Genomic DNA, 13,250 nt, shown 5'->3' on the forward strand with positions numbered 1-13,250 from the left:
GCACGCTTGTCGCTGCTGCTTTGAGGATGCAAGTGCGGCTACAGCCCACACAATGCACAAAGACAGAAAAAAAAAGAAGAATATTTTTATTGTTTGTGGAGCGCACTTTGAGGGTTACACCACCCTTTAACAGACAGACGCATGCTTGTCGCTGCTGCTTTGAGGATGCAAGTGCGGCTACAGCCCACACAATTCACAAAGACAGAAAAAAGAAGAAGAATATTTTTATTGTTTGTGTAGCACGCTTTGAGGGTGTCACCACCCTTTAACAGACAGACGCACGCTTGTCGCTGCTGCTTTGAGGATGCAAGTGCGGCTACAGCCCACACAATTCACAAAGACAGAAAAAAGAAGAAGAATATTTTTATTGTTTGTGTAGCAGACTTTGAGGGTGTCACCACCCTTTAACAGACAGACGCACGCTTGTCACTGCTGCTTTGAGGATGCAAGTGCGGCTACATCGCACACAAGTCACAAACACATTAAAAAAATATTTTTTTATTTTTTGGAGCACTTTGAGAGTTACACCACCCTTTAACAGACAGACGCACGCTTGTCGCTGCTGCTTTGAGGATGCAAGTGCGGCTACAGCCCACACAATTCACAAAGACAGAAAAAAGAACAATATTTTTATTGTTTGTGTAGCACACTTTGAGGGTGTCACCACCCTTTAACAGACAGACGCACGCTTGTCGCTGCTGCATTGAGGACAGTATCATATGCAGTGACAGTAGACTTGTCAGAAATTGTTGGCACGTCCTTCAGTCTGGACCAGATGTCCAAACCAGCCCTTGACTTATGACACAGGCGCACGCTTGGTGCTGCTACTATGTTGATGCACATGCGGCTACATCTCACACAAGTCACAAACACATTAAAAAAATAGTTTTTTATTTTTTGGAGCACTTTGAGGGTTACACCACCCTTTAACAGACAGACGCACGCTTGTCGCTGCTGCTTTGAGGATGCAAGTGCGGCTACAGCCCACACAATTCACAAAGACAGAAAAAAGAACAATATTTTTATTGTTTGTGTAGCACACTTTGAGGGAGTCACCACCCTTTAACAGACAGACGCACGTTTGTCGCTGCTGCTTTGAGGATGCAAGTGCGGCTACAGCCCACACAATTCACAAAGACAGAAAAAAGAAGAATATTTTTATTGTTTGTGTAGCACACTTTGAGGGTGTCACCACCCTTTAACAGACAGATGCACGCTTGTCGCTGCTGCTTTGAGGATGCAAGTGCGGCTACATCGCACACAAGTCACAAACACATTAAAAAAATAGTTTTTTATATTTTGGAGCACTTTGAGAGTTACACCACCCTTTAACAGACAGACGCACGCTTGTCGCTGCTGCTTTGAGGATGCAAGTGCGGCTACAGCCCACACAATTCACAAAGACAGAAAAAAGAACAATATTTTAATTGTTTGTGTAGCACACTTTGAGGGTGTCACCACCCTTTAACAGACAGACGCACGCTTGTCGCTGCTGCTTTGAGGATGCAAGTGCGGCTACAGCCCACACAATTCACAAAGACAGAAAAAAGAACAATATTTTTATTGTTTGTGTAGCACACTTTGAGGGTGTCACCACCCTTTAACAGACAGACGCACGCTTGTCGCTGCTGCTTTGAGGATGCAAGTGCGGCTACAGCCCACACAATTCACAAAGACAGAAAAAAGAACAATATTTTTATTGTTTGTGTAGCACACTTTGAGGGTGTCACCACCCTTTAACAGACAGACGCACGCTTGTCGCTGCTGCTTTAAGGATGCAGGTGCGGCTACAGCCCACACATTTCACAAAGACAGAAAAAAAAAGAAGAATATTTTTATTGCTTGTGGAGCGCACTTTGAGGGTTACACCACCCTTTAACAGACAGACGCACGCTTGTCGCTGCTGCTTTGAGGATGCAGGTGGAATCTAGACGGGATTTGGAACCGGGGACACACTACCTCCATCAATTGTCTAAATCCCACTGCTCTAATGGCGGATACCGGACGCACGTCTAACACCAACATAGCAGTCAAGGCCTCAGTTATACGTTTTGCTTCAGGATGACTGCTGTCGTACTTCATCCTCATCGCTAGGGACTGTTGGAGGGTCAATTGTTTAGTAAAAGTAGTGATGTTCCTACTTCCTCTCTGGGATGATGAACAACGCCCAGCAGCAGCAACAGCACTAGGAGGAAGTGGTTCTTGATCTTTCCCTATTTTATTTTTATCGGAGAAAGTTTGGTCCTCCATTTATGTTATATTGATATATACGTGCGGCTAAAGCGCACACAAACACAGAAAATATTTTTTTATTTTTGCTGGAGAGTAGTGCACTTTGTGGGTTACACCACCCTTTAAGAAATGAGCCAGCCGGCTCTTTACTTATGGGACACAGGCGCACGCTTGGCGCTGCTCCTTTGTTGATGCACGTGCAGCCACAGTGCACACAAGTCACAAACACAGAAAATATATATTTTTTTTGGTTTGGAGTGTACTTTGGGGGTTACAGCACCCTTTAACGGTCAAGCCAGCCGGCCCTTTACTTATGACACAGGCGCACGCTTGGCACTACTTTGTTGATGCACGTGCGGCTACTGCGCACACAATTCACAAACACAGAAAATATTTTTTTTTTTGATTTGGACTGGAGTGTACTTTGGGGGTTACAGCACCCTTTAACGGTCAAGCCAGCCGGCCCTTTACTTATGACACAGGCGCACGCTTGGCACTACTTTGTTGATGCACGTGCGGCTACTGCGCACACAATTCACAAACACAGAAAATATATATTTTTTTGGTTTGGACTGGAGTGTACTTTGGGGGTTACAGCACCCTTTAACGGTCAAGCCAGCCGGCCCTTTACTTATGACACAGGCGCACGCTTGGCACTACTTTGTTGATGCACGTGCGGCTACTGCGCACACAATTCACAAACACAGAAAATTATTTTTTTTTTGGTTTGGACTGGAGTGTACTTTGGGGGTTACAGCACCCTTTAACGGTCAAGCCAGCCGGCCCTTTACTTATGACACAGGCGCACGCTTGGCACTACTTGGTTGATGCACGTGCGGCTACTGCGCACACAATTCACATACACAGAAAATATAATATTTTTTTAGCACTTGGGGGGAGCACCCCTGATGGACAGAGCACCCCCTGGACAACACTACAGCACCCCTTTAGGACTGGGACACTGCACAGGACTTTGGAGTGGACACAGCCCCTATGGAGAACTGACTGCACAACACAGTCCAGCCAGCCCCTATGGACTTTGAATTAGTGGACACAGCCCCTATTAACAACAGCAGCACAGCACAACACAGCCAGCCCCTAGGGACTTTGAAGTAGTGGACAACAGCAGCACTACACTACACTACACTACACAGCCCAGCCAGCCCTAACTCCCACCCTCCCTCTTCACTGTCCACAGCCGAGTGAGAAAATGGCGCCGACGCGGGTACCTTATATAGGATCCAAAACCTGCGAGACTCGGAAGGCGGGATGATGACGTTTTGCCTCGATTTCAGATCCGAGTCAGGCGGGAAAAGTCGAGCCTGACTCGGATCGGGGGGGCTCGGGGGGGTTCGGATTTCAGAAATCCGAACCCGCTCACCCCTACTCTAAATTATGTTGGAGGAATTGCGGGTTAGACGGTACTCTGATATCTTTTGGTCTTGTCCTAATATATTTTCCTTATGGTCAGAGGTATTTCAATTAATAGCTCAGGTCACTATGGAGCCTCTTCCCCAGTCTCCAGAAATCGCACTCCTACATTATTTTCCTCCTACAATACAATCACATAATAAGTATGTTGTTGGACACATTTTGATAGCTACAAGGGCAGCTCTAGCACAATATTGGAAGAGACCTGACCCCCCATCTCTCTCGATAATAATATCCAAAATTCAGAGAAGTTTTGAAATGGAAACCTCTGGATTTAAATATTCTTCATCATCCTCGTCCCCACTGCTAAAATGGCGACCCTGGTCGGCCTTTATTGAATCATCTTCTCACACGACATCCATAATTGGCTAGCTTTAACACTGCCCCAACTCGATATGGAAAAGGTTAATATGACAGACCACACATGTTTTCCCACATGTTAATGGTTGTATGTATTGTACTGTTCTGTTTTGTCTATTATAATTTATAGTAATGTTTTGTATTACTTGGTTTTTCTATGTAATACTTGCTATATTTTTATTTTCTTTTTTTTATATTATATAATTTGTCTAGTTTATATGTTTTTCTGTATTATATTTTTTTTTCTTTTTTCTTTTAATTTATTTTATTTGTATAAAATTTCAAAAATATTAAGTTTATATTATGATGATTGTAAATTACTGTTTACTATTGTCTTATCTGATGTATATTGGATTTTTTTGTTCTACTAATAAAAATTATTTGAGTAAAAAAAACTAAAACACGAAGATAAATCCAGATCCAAAACCAAAACACGGGGGCCCGCACACATCTCTAATGACAGTGTACGTGTACCCTGGAAATTGGTGCTTGCATTGCATGCAGTTGCTGAGTGCAATTCAGACGCTAACCTGGGTAAAAAGACAAAAGTCAGAGGACTGATACGAGTGAGCCACGCCATGTACCGCTCCACGTCTCAGTGTGCTTAATCTGTAACTTCAGGAGCTATGTACTAAGCCTTGCAGAGAGATAAAGTGCCAACCATTCAATACCTAACTGTTATTTTTCAAACACAGCCTGTAAAGTGACAGTTAGGAGCTGAATGGTTGGTACTTTATCTCCCTCCAAGGCTTAGTACATAGACCCATTAATACCAATTCCATTGCAGCAAAAACACTAATCAGAAGTGCCTAGAACACTAGCAACCAATCAGATTCTACTTCTCATTTATCTAGCACCTTCTAGAACATAATACCTGGAACCTGATTGGTTGCTATGGGCAACATCACTTCATAATAGAACTCCCATCTTAGTAAATTTACCCCTGGAAGTGACTTTGTATGTTGCTACGATGTGAATAGGACGCTAAATTTAAGATAAAGTAGCAAAGTCTGGGAATCAGTACCCATGGCAGAGCATCTGAGTCACACTTGGCATCTCGCAAAGAAAAGGATAGGTGCACTGTATGAGAACACATCTGTATACAGTGCACATGTACATATATGTGTGTGTACAGTATGTGTATATATTCCATAGATTAGCACAATGCATTACACCCAAACTCATAATGACTTTATCACTAAAAAACGAAGACTCCACTTAAGAACAGAAGACTGCAAACTGTGCAGACAAAATAAATGAGACCTCACCCCCTCATTCCTCTGTTCTGCTATCTGCTGCCCAATACTCTCTCCTCTAAATCTACCGTTTTGTCACAGTCATCAGAAATTACATTTGGAAAGAGGAGATAACTACAGAACTACTCCAGGCAGTCCCAAAGTACCAATAAATTGCCTTTAAAAAACATGGGTTGCCTGAGACTGACATAAAGATAGATTGAATGAAAACCGAGGGTTTCTTAGATGAAGCTTTAGTATCAGATAAGGAACCCAAATTAGCTCATAATGGAGAGATCCATCCTCGCTGGACATTTTGTTTGGTATAGAAAATTAATTTACCTTGTTCGGTTATGGGAACCTCATTTGTTATGTTGTGGCATTGAGATGTACTTATCGGACCTTTTGTGCTGCTGCTGAATTTAGCGTGCGCCTACCTGAGGATCTGATAAGAATTTAAACAAACCTTGTGTAGCGTAGCGTACATACATACATACAGTCTTTGATGTTTACACGGAATTTATTACAATGTTGTCTAGGATTATTGTTACTTTTTATTTGATAACGTTTGTTGTTGAGAAATTAGATTTAACTGTAGCTACAGATGGAATTTGTAGCTGGTTGTTTGTTTCCTAAATAGAAGCTTTGATGGTAAATAAAAATAATATAAAAACAAAACATGATCTGATAAGCAGACAGCAGCGTAATGTGGATAACTGGGGGACGCAGATTTATGGAGTGTAAAACCGATGATCACAGCAAAAAACACCCTTTGCAGGTGATACGCACATCGATATGCACGTGCTTACAATGATGGAATGGCATTATTTAAACGAGATAAGGGGTGAAATGGGTTCATGTTAAGAATTATTATGACTATCGCTTTTTTATGTAGCACTGTAGAGATTATTAGGCAAATTTAATCATTATCAGGAATTGGCCCTGATAATAATAATTTCTTATCGCTGCTTATTGCGTCAATAAGAAAATGAAGGATCACCAGGGTGCATCAATAATCACATCCAGGGACAGGGGCTCATTTTACTTCTGGGTTTGGGACCCGACTGCACTACTGTGTGTGCGCGGTCATCAGACTGTGCATGCGCGGTCATCAGACTGTGTATGCGCGGTCATCAGACTGTGCATGCGCGGTCATCAGACTGTGTATGCGCGGTCATCAGACTGTGAATGCGCGGTCATTAGACGGTGCATGCAAGGTAATCAGACTGTGGGCCTGATTCAGACCCGGTCGCAAGCGCTGAGCGCTCGCAACCGAGTCGATAGTGGGCCAGTGCGAATGCGCACGACGGAGCCGACTGATAAGTAAGCCATGTTTGGTATTGTACTGATGCGTACTCTTTCAACAGTATTCCGGTAACATCGATGTAGAGATCGCAACATGCATCCTCAACTTATGGACCGCAGAGACTTCAAGCAACAAAATGTACATTATATGACTAACTGTTAGGATTTGCATGAGGCGGGAAACCAGAGACCACCAGTTGTTAGAGGCTGGACTGTGTCTATTTGAACCAACCTGTTAGATGCCTTGTAACATATGCCCTCTCCTTTAGGACCAATGGTATTAGCAACAAACTTCTCTATTGTGTTGTCTATTTCTGGGGGGTATAAATATGTGTGCTCTAACCCTGGGTTTCTAGTCTTCGTGCTGAATGCTGATCGACGGGGGTTTCTTGCTGATGCTTACATCTGGTCCAGAGCACTGCGTATGTATAACTGTACTTGGGTCTGTATAATTCCTTTGCGCTAAATTGTACTTAGATCATAGCGTGTAACTGACTGTACTTTTACTGGAATAATACTTTGTGCTTTGGAACCACAAGTTCTAGGTCTGGAGTCTTTATTTACTGTATAACTGCGTACGCAAAATAGCGTCATCCTTAGAGGTTTATAGGCAGGATATCAGAAGGTATAGGCAGGAGTGTATAGAGGTTCTAAAGCAGTATCGTTACCTGATTCAGAGTGAGTGCTCTGTCAAAGCGTCCGGCTCTGAATCAGGGCCTATGTATGCGCGGTCATCAGACTGTATATGCGCGTTCATTAGACGGTGCATGCGAGGTCATCAGACTGTGTATGCGCGGTCACCATATGGTGCATGCGAGGTCACCAGGCGGTGCATGCATGGTCACCAGTTGGTGCATGCGTGGTCATCAGACTGTGCATTCGAGGTCATCAGACTGTGCTTACGCGTTCATCAGACTAAGCATATGCAGTCATCCGACTGTGCTTGAGAAGTCACCAGCGTTGCATGCAAGGTCACCAGACAGTCCATGCACGGTCACCATACTGCATGCGTTATCATCAGACTGTGCTTGAGCAGTCACCAGATGGTGCATGCGAGGTCATCAGGCAGTACATGCATGGTCACCTGGTCATGCATGCATGGTCACCTGGCGGTGCATGCGTGGTCACCAGGCGGTGCATGAGTGGTCACCTGGTGGTGCATACGAAGTCACCAGGCGGTGCATGCGTGGTCACCAGGCTGTGGATGCGTGGTCACCAGGTGGTGTATGCGTGGTCACCAGGTGGTGCATGCGTGGTCACCATACTGCATGCGTGGTCACCATACTGCATGCGTGGTCACCATACTGCATGCGTGATCATCAGACTGTGCATGCGTGGTCACCAGACGGTGCATGTGAAGTCACCAGGCGGTGCATGCATGGTCACCAGGTGGTGCATGGTGGTCTTGGCTTGTTGCGACCATGGAGCAGCTTTGAGAGCTGGAGGAGCTTGGCTTGTTGTGGCCTGTGGGCCGTGGAACAAGATGTGGCCTTTGGGCCTTGTAGCAGGCTTGAGGGCTAGTGAGCCATGGCTGGTTGTGGCCTGTGGTCCGTAGGATGATGCGGCCTTTGGGCCATGTAACAGCCTTGAGGGCTGGTACGTCTTGGCTGGTTGTGGCCTGGTGGCTGTAGAACAAGATGTGGCCTTTGGGTCGTGTAGCAGCCTTAAAGGCTGGTAAGCCTTGGCTGGTTGTTGCTGATTAAATACTTGTGCCGCCAGGTTGACACAAATGACGGTATGCTGGATTGTGTACTTTGGACGCGAGATTGTGGCCTGTGCCGCTGGGTTGACATAAGCGTTGGTACGCTGAGTCGTGTACTTTGGACGCTGGAATGCGGCCTGTGCCACCGGGTTCACACAAGCGGCTGGATGCTGCGTTGCGCACTCTGGACACTGAGTGCACCCTGGGCCACCTGGAAGACACAAACTGCAGGTAGATGATATGCGAACCGTGCCGCCTGGGTGGTACAAATGGCAGGCAAAAAACAAAGCTGACAGGATAACTGGGTACTCGGCTGGAAAACAGGACTGGAAACACGTGAATCGCTATGACCGGCATCGGAGCAGCGTTCGCACCTGAAGGAAATAGATGCAGGAGCCAATCCAGAATGATCGCGGAATGAAGGACAGGAGGGAGGAGGAGTTTCAGCGAACGTTCACCCGTTGTTCGTCTTGTCTTGCATTCGCAGTGCGGCGGCTTCTGACAGCTACTAGTCTGTGCATGAGAGGTCACCAGACTGCACATGTGTGAGCAGAGAGCACCAGAGTGGTATCCTTCAGAAAACATTGCAGAGTGTAGCCCATAGACTACAATGAGTAATCCTGATCGAGCGGATGCCGGGCGCCGCAGCAGACAGCTGCAGGGTGGAAGGGTTAGTTTTAGAGCTCCCGGGGGGGACTTAGGGTTAGGCACCCCCCCCCAGGAGGTTAGGATTAGGCTAGTGGGAGGGAGGGTTACGGTTAGGCACCCCTGGGGGGAGGTTAGGGTTAGGCACCCCCCCCGGGGGACTTAGGTTTAGGCAGCTACGAACCAGCGCTACCGATCCAGATGTGTCCCCAGTGGGACACGTCTGTAGACAATGCCGTTGTTCCAGTGCTGGGACCCTATACTCGATCCCAGTGCTGGTACAATCTCTTCTGCGGCTAAAATATGAAGTAGCAGCGGGAAGTGGCGGTATGTCATACCGCCACATACCACCGCACTTCGACCACTGGTATGAATACCTTGAAGTCCACCAAAAGACATATACACAAAAAGGCCTTTATTGATTTAAATTCTTGTATGAATGAATTAACTTAAATGTGCACACATTGGGGGTCATTCAGACCCGTTCGCGAGCAAAGGACGCTCGCAAACGGGTCAATGTTCCCCCACTGCGCATGCGCACGACGGAGGGATCTCCGTCGTGCGCATGCGCGAGACCCGGACTGCGACAGCCAAGCTGTCGCTCCGGGTCTCGCACCAAAGGGGGCGTGCTGTCGATGTTGATTGACAGCACGCCCCCTTTGGTGGGCGTGCCGGGGGCGTGCCTGCCAGACGGAGGCGTTCCCATGGGAACACCTACCGTCTGGACCCGGCCCCACTGACATCACTAGTGATGTCAGTGGGAGTGATTTTGGCTCTGATAGAGCCAAAATCACTCCTGGGTTTGCAGCAGCGAGACCCTACCGCAGGGTCTCCGTCGCAAGCCCGATGGTCGCGATGGTCAAGACCATCGCGACCATCATCATGGACGCTCACATATGCTGTGGGTGGTCACCCACAGCTATGCGAGCGTCCAAGAGGACGCTCCATTTTCAAGGAGGAGGGCCCTGATTCAGAGCGAGCGATCTGGTCAGAGTGTTCAGCTCTGAATCAGGCCCCTTGATCATAATTTTTCACTAAATATTACACCTAGAGGGCGCAGTTCTTCTACCCATTCACCTGATTTTACTTTGAATGCAGTCAATTTCCTGACCGTGTGGATTCCGGCACTGAGAATTCTGCAACTTGTTAGAATCCTGGCTCTGGCATCCTGACCGCCGGTATCACGAAGATAAGTAGCGGGGTTGGGGGGAGGGTTAGCCTTAGGGTTAGGGGTTAGGCACTAGGTGGAGGGTTAGGGTTAGGCACTAAGGGGGCAGGGTTAGGTTCAGGGTGCGTGAAGGGGGAGGTTAGATTAAGGCACTATAAGGGAGGTTAGGGTCCGGGACCAGGAAGGGAGGGTTAGGGGTAGGTAGAGGGGGTGGGTTAGAATACTGACTGACAAGTGTCGGTATTCTAACCCTGTGGGGATGTCGGCGTCAGGATTTATTATATGGATGCAGCAGGGGCGTTTCTAGAGAGGAGGGGACCTGTGTACAGTCTCCGACACAGGCCCCCTCCTCTCCACCCGGTGTCGGCAGCGCCCTGAGCTATCGGAGTTATAGACTGTGGGCACTAGAGTCTGCCCAGAGTCTATAGTGTATGCACAGGTCACCGGGAAAATGGCCGCTGTGGCCATTTTCCCTGTACTGCGCATGCGCAAACGACGGCAAAATGGCCGCAGCGGCCATTTTTCAGTCGTTTTACAGCGCTGGACCCCCGCGCCAATGTGGGACTTCGGAGAGGTAAGTAATACTATGGGTGCAGTGTGTGCGGTGCGGGACCCCCTGGACCCAGGGACCCGTGTCCCCGCACACCTTGCACCCATTAAAGATACGCCCCTGGGATGCGGTCATATTCAAAACTTTTGTTTTTTCTTTCACTAATAGACCTGCAAGTTTATTTTAGGAAAAGGCTGTTTATAAAGTATCATACTTTCTATAAATCCAGAGTTACAGATATATATTGAACATCATTTAAAGTAGTGCCTACAGTAAAAGACTCAGCGTGCCGTCAGCAAATATCACAGCGTGTTGGGTAACTCTTAAAAAAAAAAAAGTTGTTATTCTGACAAGTTGTTTTCTATGCACTTTTTGGACTCCTTTTTCTGTCAGATAAACTTAAAAAGAAATGCGCCCAATATTCTGCCAAACAAGCACAAAGCTATACCGATCAGGATGGGATTGCCCATTAATTTTTAAAAGTTCATACATAATATATCATAAAACTCAGATGAATAATATGGTACACGAGCTTTAATAAAATGCTCTTTGACCATTCCTCAAAGGGTACTTGGTCAATTTAATCAATACTCAAAGCAACATTGTAGGGACAATTGAATGCTCTTTTATGCAAGGAATGAAATGTTTTCACGGATGAGGTAGCGCAAATTCTTTGTAAGCGGTGACAGGCAAAACAGTGAATAAATGAATTGGTTAATCTACTGGCACTGCAAAATCAGGACATAGCTCGATGGTCTACACATGACTCCAAACCTACAGGGAGAAAAGCAAATCATAAATGAGCTGTAAGGATATTTTGACATACAGCGTACCGTAAAATTTCAGAATGTTCTTTCTGTCTGATAAGTGATAAAGGGAATGAGATGACCGGACAGATGACGAGACGGCCAGCAGCTGCTCTAGCAAATAACTTTCTGTTTGACTTCATAGATAATAATGAAAAAAATACGGTCAGGCTAAAATGTATATGTCTATAAAATAGAAGAGAACATACTGTAGGGTGAAAAGTAATGGGGTGCGATTTTGGTCTGCAAACTGTTGAATTTAATACCCAGAGGGTTTTTTGGGAGAGTGAAAATGTGCTGTGATTTGTGGCTGGTTTAAAAGGTCAATTTTGCCACCAATTTCCGCCAAAAACTGCCAAAAATATGGCTCTGGCTGTCGTGGCTGGTCACACTGCATTTCATTTCATTTCAAAATTACTAAATATAGTTATGGGGCACAACTATTAAATTAATTCACTAATTGGGGCAAATGAACAATATATATTAATAAAAATAATACAATTTTAAGTAGGTGGATAATACAATATTTCGACGATGCGACGCCCAGTGGTATGATGGATCTATAAATCGGGCAGGCGGTACACACTGCACGATCCGATTTCTGACCGCCCGATGCATCGTTCACCAGCACCATTCACCCTCCTGGCGTCGGCGGCTGGGTCCCGCCATCTGCCATGCATGCACGGCCGATGGAACCACCCCGATATTGCCGCACGGGAGAGCGCATAGTGCATACACACTCGACGATGCGGACAATATGTTGGTCCATGTTGTCCGAGAAATCGTAGTGTGTACCCAGCAATAGGCTATATTCTTCTGTATGGTGATCTCAGGTCACCTTTAGTTGGTAGATAATCCACAACTTCTACATTTTCCATACCCCTACTACCAACATTTCACTTCAACCACCGATCTATGTAAGAACTTGTGGTAAAAAGGTCCTTTTATCAATAGTATGTGACAATCGTGGTGCACGTCGGCATCTTGCTGCGTGTGGTAACCACTTATTGGTCAGTTATGTGGGGATGGTGCTTCCGCGTGTCTACAGGTAGCCGGGGATATGTTGTTGAAACACCAGGGATATGCTGCATGCACACTTCTGCCAGCTCAGCTTCCAGGTCTGCACCGTCTATCGCAGCAGTGTGAAGTCTCGTATGAAGTCTCACGTTATTTCAGAGATGCTCTGAGCTATCCAGCCATAGAATGTTTAGGTCTAGAATGAGGAGCTGTAAAGTACCTCTGATGTCACAACAACGTGATCCGCGGCAAAAGGGGGAGGGGCAAGGTTACGAACGGGGGGCCAAAAGCGTCGCTCGCCACGCTTCGGGCCCCGTGGATAGTAACACTGGTAGCGGAGTGGCCCTGCTGCAGCGGTCACATAGTTGTGATGTCAGAGGTCCATTCTCCAACTTGGATCTAGCAACAACCATTGGAGACAGTGTCAATGTCCTGACGTGTGTACACTCGTCGAACCAACGCGTTTCAGCAAGCCTTCCTTTCTGAAAGATGTTCATAATGTTGATATTTTACATGTCAACAGTAGTATGTCAACATAGTTTTTGCATATTTTACCCTAACCCTAAAAATAACACAAAAATGTACCGCCGACATTCTGGTGCCGACATGCTAAATATCAACACTATGAATATGCCGACATTTTACCATGAGGACATTTGTAAATGTCAACATTTTTCTTGTCAACCATAAGTCCATGTCAACATTCCGACTGTCAACAATCTGATCAGATCCAAAATGGCTGATCTCGCAAAGCATCTCCTCAGGGGGGATGTAGTCAGAATACCGACACCCGGGAAGC

The sequence above is a fragment of the Taudactylus pleione genome, unplaced genomic scaffold (assembly GCF_031769625.1).
Source record: "Taudactylus pleione unplaced genomic scaffold, aTauple2 ptg000173l, whole genome shotgun sequence".
Taxonomy (NCBI): domain Eukaryota; kingdom Metazoa; phylum Chordata; class Amphibia; order Anura; family Myobatrachidae; genus Taudactylus; species Taudactylus pleione.